The sequence below is a fragment of the Anomaloglossus baeobatrachus genome, chromosome 4, assembly GCF_048569485.1.
Source record: "Anomaloglossus baeobatrachus isolate aAnoBae1 chromosome 4, aAnoBae1.hap1, whole genome shotgun sequence".
In the NCBI taxonomy this organism is placed as follows: domain Eukaryota; kingdom Metazoa; phylum Chordata; class Amphibia; order Anura; family Aromobatidae; genus Anomaloglossus; species Anomaloglossus baeobatrachus.
The window spans coordinates 87,561,772-87,569,664 of NC_134356.1; positions in this window are offsets into that span (position 1 = coordinate 87,561,772).

A 7,893-nucleotide genomic window follows, 5' to 3' on the forward strand; every position below is an offset into this window, starting at 1 on the left:
CAGGTATAAAAACTGTTTTACGCACATACATACTATTTACACTTATTTTAAGTTTATGGTTACAGGAACACAAAGCAACAGATTTGCTACAATATGCATAGTTGCTTGTTTGACCATTCAGGTTATGTTGTTGGCTTAGACATTTATTGTGTGCTTTTTATGACCGAGCACATTTTATCCTTGCATAACGTATTATAAAAGAAAGATTCTAGGTGTGTTTTTGTTTAGATCTATTTTAGCAACAACTACAAAGGAAGAAATGATCTTGCATTATCCAACATCACAAGTCATAAATCTATGTAAGTAAAACCAGATCTATTTTTAAGGATGCCTAATGATGCTGGTTTTCATTAGTGCCGTGGAAGCAAAAAATTCCGAGTATTCTCAAAACAGACAAAAACCTACGCAGATAGAGAATTGGACAATTGGAGTCCAACTCCTGGTTACATAATTCAAGCAGCAGTTCTGTTTCTTGACAGGGCACAAGACAGTGCTAAAACATTACTGGGCATCTAAATGGGTATGCATGGTCTATTGTCCTGGATTCTATCCATTTTCAGACACTTTCTCTTCCTTTTGACTGGTAAAAAAAACTGAATGATCTATACCAGTGATCTAGTCAAGTGGGGGTTTAAGCAAATGTATAATGGCTGAATGCTAGTGACTCCCAGAAGGAAGTGTAGTGACCCAGAGTGGACACTAGTAGAATGTCCCCTGATGAGCCATGTGTTTTTCTTTAATGTTGGACTTTATCTTTGCCTTTTGAAGCCTTGCTCTAAGAGTTGTAGCATTTCTGATCCTACACTGACCTAAGTGAAGCTGCAGTGAGGACATTTCTGAGTCCTTTCCTGACAGGAAAAATGAGAAAGATGTCTGTTGCTAAGGACTCAGGAGGTGAGGACTGTGTTTGGTGGGAGAAGTGTATGAAAGCTGGAGTCGGTGGGCCTAATTTCAGTCACTTATATCGTCAAATGACTGTGTCTGGTAAGGAGAATAAAACTCTCTGTGGAAAGGGAAAATTCAAGCTGCCATTAATTCTAAATAATGGTAGACCCCGACAATAGCAAGATCCAGAAAGCCCACAAACTTCTAAAAGCCAAGACAGATATACAGTAGATGCCAAGATGCTAAGATCCTCTAAGAGCTTGGATGAGGAAGAGTTAATCCTGCAAGGGAAAGAACTGTAATATAAGTTGTGGAAACTGTTATATAGATTTGGTTTATAGTGTGCATTGTCCACACTACAGTTTATGTGTTGAAAAAGTTCACTCTCTTTGTTCATGAAATCTATGGAATCTGTGTTTCTTGTGGGATTGCATTCACCCCGGCTACTAATACTTCATGCCATATGATCTGGGTGTCTCCATATGCCAGAAATCATATGAAAGTCAAACCAGACCAGGGAGCTTAGCCACTACACATAGCTGGACTACGGAGTCAGCCCCTGTGACCACCTACTTACCTTCCCCTACTATCGTATTCCATTTTACATTTGCCTACCAACCTCTGGAGACACCGTGATAGGATTAGGCTCAGAGTTCTGAGGCCCTGCTGGAGAATGTGGCACATACAAAGGAGATATACTGTCACATCATGACTAGACCACATATTACCATCACACAGGGACCAAATATTACAATACTGAGCAATAATAAAGGCCACAATACTAATAATACTAATATAATCGCCATTGACTTTACATAGGAACTTTATATGTAGCGTACAGTATACAGGTAATACAGTGTTCAACAATGACATTATACACAGGAGCTCTGTATATACTGTACAGGTAATACAGATCAGGACACTGCTTCTTGCCAATTGAGGGAACCAGATGCAATTTTAACCAGAGGTATATATATCCACACTTGTTGGATACAGAGCAGGTTATCTGTCCTAAAAATCCACAATATATTACTGTACCAGCATTTTGGATAAGATTTTTACAAAGTCTCATCACCCTGGAGCATATTAGCGGTGGAAATTGACAAGTAGTGAAGATCTGACAATTACAGCTTGCCTATTTTTGCTGTGGATTTTTTCCCATGGTTGTCCCTATTTGAGAAAGCCATGGAACCCATAGGGTGTAGGGGCGACATGACAGCCCGGAGGGTAGGGAGTTGAGTGGGTTAAACAGTGTTGGTTCGTTTAGGAATGAGGAAAAGAAGGTGATTGGTTAGGGGGTGGAGTGTGGTGGTAGGAAAGGAGGGAGATTCATGGTGTATATAATAGGAGGTGGGAGTCAATTACCTCCTCTTGCACTTCCTGGATGACAGCTTGGACGGGCTGGGGAACCTCCATCATGACATCCAGCCTGATGGATCCGGACATCGCAGATCTGCAGCTTGGACGGGCTGGGGAACCTCCATCATGATGTCCTGAGGAATCCTCGGATCTGGTCAGCATGGCGGTGCAGGGCGCCCAGGCAGTGCAGTCCCACACCCAGGCTGCCTGGGTGTCTCCTTGGCACCTTCCCCTCCCCCCACCCCCCTCTTTGCTGTAGTGCTGGCAGTTTCAGGACTCGCCGGGGTCTTTTGGGGAAGGTGGGGGTGAGGAGGACAACGTGAGAGCCCCCACTCCCGTGGGGACCCTCCGCAGCTGGGTGGGCGGCGGTAGCTTGCTGCGCCCGCTCTGGCTGTCGGGAGGAATCTCCTGCAGGGAGACGCGACGGCCGAAAAGGGGGCGTTTCCAGCCCGGGGGCCTACTTCCGGTGTGAGGCCTCGGGCTGGATTTTGGAGCGATGCGGCCGCTCCCGGCCGGGAGCGCGCCCAGCGGCAGTGGATGGACAACACCCCCCCCTCCCTCCCTCCGCGGAGGGGCCGGAGGACGGCTGCCTGCAGGGTCACCTCACCTGTGTGGCTGGATTATCGGGACCGGAGGACTGGGCGCAGCAGGCGGCGACGAGGAGGAGACAGGAGGCGCCTGCAGGGTCACCTCACCTGTGTGGCTGGATTATCGGGACCGGAGGACTGGGCGCAGTAGGCGGCGGCGAGGAGGAGACAGGAGGCGCCAGCAGGGTCACCTCACCTGTGTGGCTGGATAATCGGGACCGGAGGACTGGGCGCAGCAGGTGGCAACGAGGAGGAGACATGAGGCCTGCTGTCTATCCTGGAGCAGGCATTGGGACAAGGGTGCAGCTCTCATCAGTAGGGGCTTCCCCCAGGAGGGGAGTGCCCAGCATTGTGGAGGCGACAATCGGCCCAAACAGGGCATGTGGACACGGTGCTCCTGGCGTCAGGGGGCAAAACCAGCGGGCATTTGGTGGCTGCAGCTTGAGGGACTGTCCCGGGATCAGCAACGGACGACTGGTGAAAAGGATGGTGACGGCTGATCTGAGGGCGTCCTCTGGAGGCAGCCTGGCGCGGTAATCAATTTAAGTTTCAGCCTTTTTGTAGTGGTGGGGGGACAGTCGCTATACTGGAGTAGTGTCTGGAGATATGGGTAGCAGCTGGGGGGGTTTGGAGCACATGGTTAGTTCATAGGTTGGTTGGTGCCGTGGTCCCTGGGGGGTGTGGGTTCATGTTCTGGAGGCCAGGGGCAGAGTTACGGACGAGATGGTCTCATGGCAGTGGGGCCGTGAGGGTGCAGGTGGCATCAGGTCCGGTGGTTACAGTTGCAGGTTGGGGATGGCGAGGTTTGGCGTTTGCCGCAGTTTAGGTCTTGTGAGACTTGGTTAAGGGTGCTGATGATTGCGGCACATGTGAGCGGGTGAGACGGTGCAGTTATTGAAGGTTTGCTGGGGTGTTTCATTATTAATCTTCTGATGCATGGTGGTTCTTATTGGATGAATTATTGTGGGTAAGGTAAAGGGGCGAGGGGTCCCGCGGTACGGTGTGTGCGGGGAGTTTTCAGGGGGTTTTTGTGAGTGATGTGTAGGTGCGGGGCCCCGGTATAGCGCGAGGGTTGCTGTGGATAAGGGAATAAAGGAGAGCGGAAATGTAGGAGAAGGTGAGGTGTTGGTTGCTGTAATGGGTATGTAGCTTTGCAACCGCATCAATGGTAACATGGGGTTAATTTGTGGGTAGTCAGCATGTTATCCCATTGTGGAGGTTGGTGCTGGGAGGAATGTTGAGTCCAGCGTGACTGAATTGGTGTTAATGTAGGTGCTGGGCAGCTTTGGGCTGCTGTGGGTGAACTCGGTTAATCAGCAATGGTGGGCTGCGGACGGAATAATGGAGTTCTTTGGACAGCCGTGATTACGGGTGGGGACTATGCAAGTTTTGGTTTGGACTAGAGGATTCGGTAAGTCGGATAGCTTAGGGCCATCTGGTATTATTGGGTGTTTTGCATGGGTGGACTCCTGGCATCTGTGGGCTGGGGGAGTCTATTTTATATTCATATACAATTTAAAAAACAAAAAAAAAAGGGAATGCTTGGCCCGGTGGTAGGTATGGGCATCTGGGTAAGGGTTTGCTTAGGGAGTCGTGGTGCTCCGGTCTTACGGCACGAAGGTATTTGGTTTGAAGGTGCAGTTGTGCGTTACGGGAAAATAGTGGTACGCCCCTCGGTGGTCGGCTTTGAGCGGATACTATGGTGTGGCCAAGGTTTTAATTTATCTTGGGGTATAATATGAGAGCTCAAAGGGGGTTGTGTGTCACAAGGTTTTTCCTTGAGATCGAAAGGCCCGGACATGGTGTTTGGTAAAGTTGTGTCTCCTGATGCCCATAGTTGCATATGGAGTCAATCGGGCCAGTGGTGTGGCTGCAATTTTCCGGTGGGCATTGTAGTACAGGGAGCTTGTCATGGTCCAGTTTGCGGAGGCAAGCGGACTGTGCATTATGGTTGGAGGTGTTGTTGGGGACCTTGGGATTGAAGGTAATGCTTCAATATCTTCGCCTCAGTAAGGGGTACAGGGCGATGGTTGCGGTTGTTTTGTTTTTTGAGGCCGTGCTAATTTTGGGGTGGGGCATTGTTCCGTTAGGCCGTGTGGGCCTTGTTGAAATTAAGTGGGCCTGATTTCGGATGAAGAAGGTCCATTAGTGTGGTATTTGAATATGTGGGAACATTTTGGGATTTTCTGGGGAAGACAGCTCGAGCCTCTGTTGTTGTCAGAGGGTGTGATGGCGGAATAAATCGGTCAGGGGAGACCGGTAGTGATATTTGGCTCTGGGGAAGTTGCAAGGTCAGCTGTAGGGGAAATTTCAAGGCTATGGATTGCAGTCGTTTTACAGCGGGGTTTCACTTTAGCGGTTTCCTGGGAGAACTAGGTTTGGGGTGGGAAGTGACCCAGTAGCATAAGCAGTGTGAGTGTCATCCTGTTGTTGTATCTCAACCCCAGTGGTGGTTGAATTCAGCTGGAGACAGGAGGAGGAGCAGGGTGACTGTACAGTGGTTCTTTGGTCGGTACTGGGGAGGACGATGGTACAGTCGGTACTGCATTTAATTCGTTATAAAAAGGCCAGCGGGGCATGGTGTGGATTCTGGTATAATTTGGGAGCTTGTGGCATGGTGTGCCGGTGGGCCTGAGTGGCCGTCAGAGGGACCCGGTGGCTCCTGCCACCAAGGATCAGGGGAGTGCGGTGCAGTAAGGTGGACTGGGTACGCTGGCTGGTGCATATATTGGATCCTCAGAGTTTAAGTGATGGATGAAAAGGTTTTAATGGTTGGTTTGGCTTGCAAGTTGGGGGAGCAAGCGTTGGGTGTGTGGGGGTCCAGGCCACGGAAGGTGTCACGTGGCCTGTTCTGTGGCGGGGGTAGGTCTGGTCCAGAGGCGGTTTAACGGATAATGTTATTTGATTGGAGAGTCACTTGTAGGATATAGTGGCTCCGGTTACAAGGATCTTGCAGGCATGGGTCCTGCAAGGTGGGGGGTATTGATCCGTAGGTGATTCATACCTCATCTCCGGCCCGGTGTATGTTGCGGCCAGGGATTATGTTTTGGTGGTGGAAGGTGGTTTCTGGACCGGGCCTACCCAGGGTTACGTATTGTATTACGTACTGTATTATTATTATTATGGTATTACCTATTGTTAAATGTTGGGGACGCCCGTTGGACGGCGCACCCTTGTGTTAGTGTGTAAACAATAGGCAATAAAGGGCTGCTGTGGCCATTTTTTACCAAGTCGCAAGCAGTGTCCGTGTATTATTGATACCGGGTAAGGGTAATTGGGAATAATATTGGAATCAACGACCGGAAAATCCCTCCTGGAAATGTCATGCTGCAAAGGTTAATCTACTGTATGCCTTACAGAAACAGTAATTACCCGGCAAAATCCACTGAAATTGCTGCCTATTTTCCCACTAAACATATAAATCTACAGTAATGAGGACGTACACTGAGGGAATGTTCATGTGTAGCATTTTGGCAGCATTTTTTACTGTCCCAGGAAAGTAAATTGGATTTCTAACATTTCATTAATAAGCTAATTTTTTTCCCTTGCATTTTTGGAGATGAAAAGTGTTTTTTTTCTGTGAATGTTAAACAAATTTGCATATAAATGATCAATCCTACGCGGCTCCAGCACCGAGGCTCCGGAAGGCTCTGCCAGTCTTGGCAACTTGGCTGCAATGATCTTGTGGCTGCAGCTTATGTTATAATGACAGGCAGGGACACTGGAGCATGGGCACTCAAGCCAGAGGGGATTTAGCCGGATAGTTTGGGGGACATATACTTTTTTTATTTATTTTCTTTTTATTCTGTTTGTGAGGTAGGATGTAAAAAAAGAAGCAAATCTGCCAATATTTTCTATTATTTTACTGCTAAAGTGTTATTAATAGAATATTTCAGAACTGGGAGCCCATTTTGAATTTCACCCAGGGTCCCAATGTGTCTATAACCAGCCTGCACATGTGGAAATTGCAAGATATTTATTTTTTTATTTGAAAACACAAAGATTGTGCTATGGAAAACAATACGGTCACCACAAAAAAAAAACAAAAAAAAACCATTTAACACTAAACCATAATTAATAGTTTATTTTCTGATAATAGCTTCCCTATAGGCTGTCATGTTCCCGGTGTCCCGGCACCACTCCCTACCCACTGATACAGCCTCAGCGTCACGGCACCGCTCCGTACCCACTGATCCGGTCTCACCATCACAGCACTGCTCCTTACCCACTGATCCGGTCCACGTGCCCGTCGGTCGCGGCCGCTGCTCTCGCTCGTGCTCCCCTGCATCCTGTCCCAGGCCTCCTGTGTTTGCCTCTGGCTCCTAGGCTTCTGGCATATGTATAGGGTGGGGCAGCGCCAACTCACCTTGTCTTTTAGGCCCAGCAGTCCTGAAACAGGATATGGCTGATAAAGGTGCAGGGTATATAAGATTTCCCTTTCCATGTGGGCGGCGCCTGATCATCGTGTTCCCAGAGCTAGGTGCTCAGGTACCCTTGTGCTGTGTCTCGTTATTAACACTGTCTCATCTGCAGAGTCCGTCCGCTGGTCCTGACTATTAGTTCTCCAGGAAGTGTCCCGGTGACCGTCTGCTGAGGATCCCGCCATCTTCCGTCAGCCTGCACCCGTCACCAATTCCCGACTCCACATGGTACATCCGCCTGCACGGCTCACTGGACCCAGACCCCGTCTGTTGTTCCTGCCCGGCACCTGAACCCGGTTCCCACCATCCATCCTGCCCGCGGTGCCTTTGGACCCAGAAACATTCTCTGAAAATCCCTGAAAGACTCGTACCCCTAGTGTTCCGGCTGTCGTGCATCTAGGCCCTCTGGTGGGGTGATCAGACAGTCCCTGTATAGGGGTTAGCTCCGGGTTGCCTCACTGAGGGAGTCCGGTGCACGATCTAGTGAATTTACCACCAGGACATTACATAGGCTAGGGTCAAAAAACCATAGATTCTCCCATTCGACAGAATTGATTATGCTAAAGACACCCTGATCAAGTTCTGATCAGCGATTGATCTGAGTGTTGGCTTAGTGTGATCCGAATCTCTTGGATGCGAAA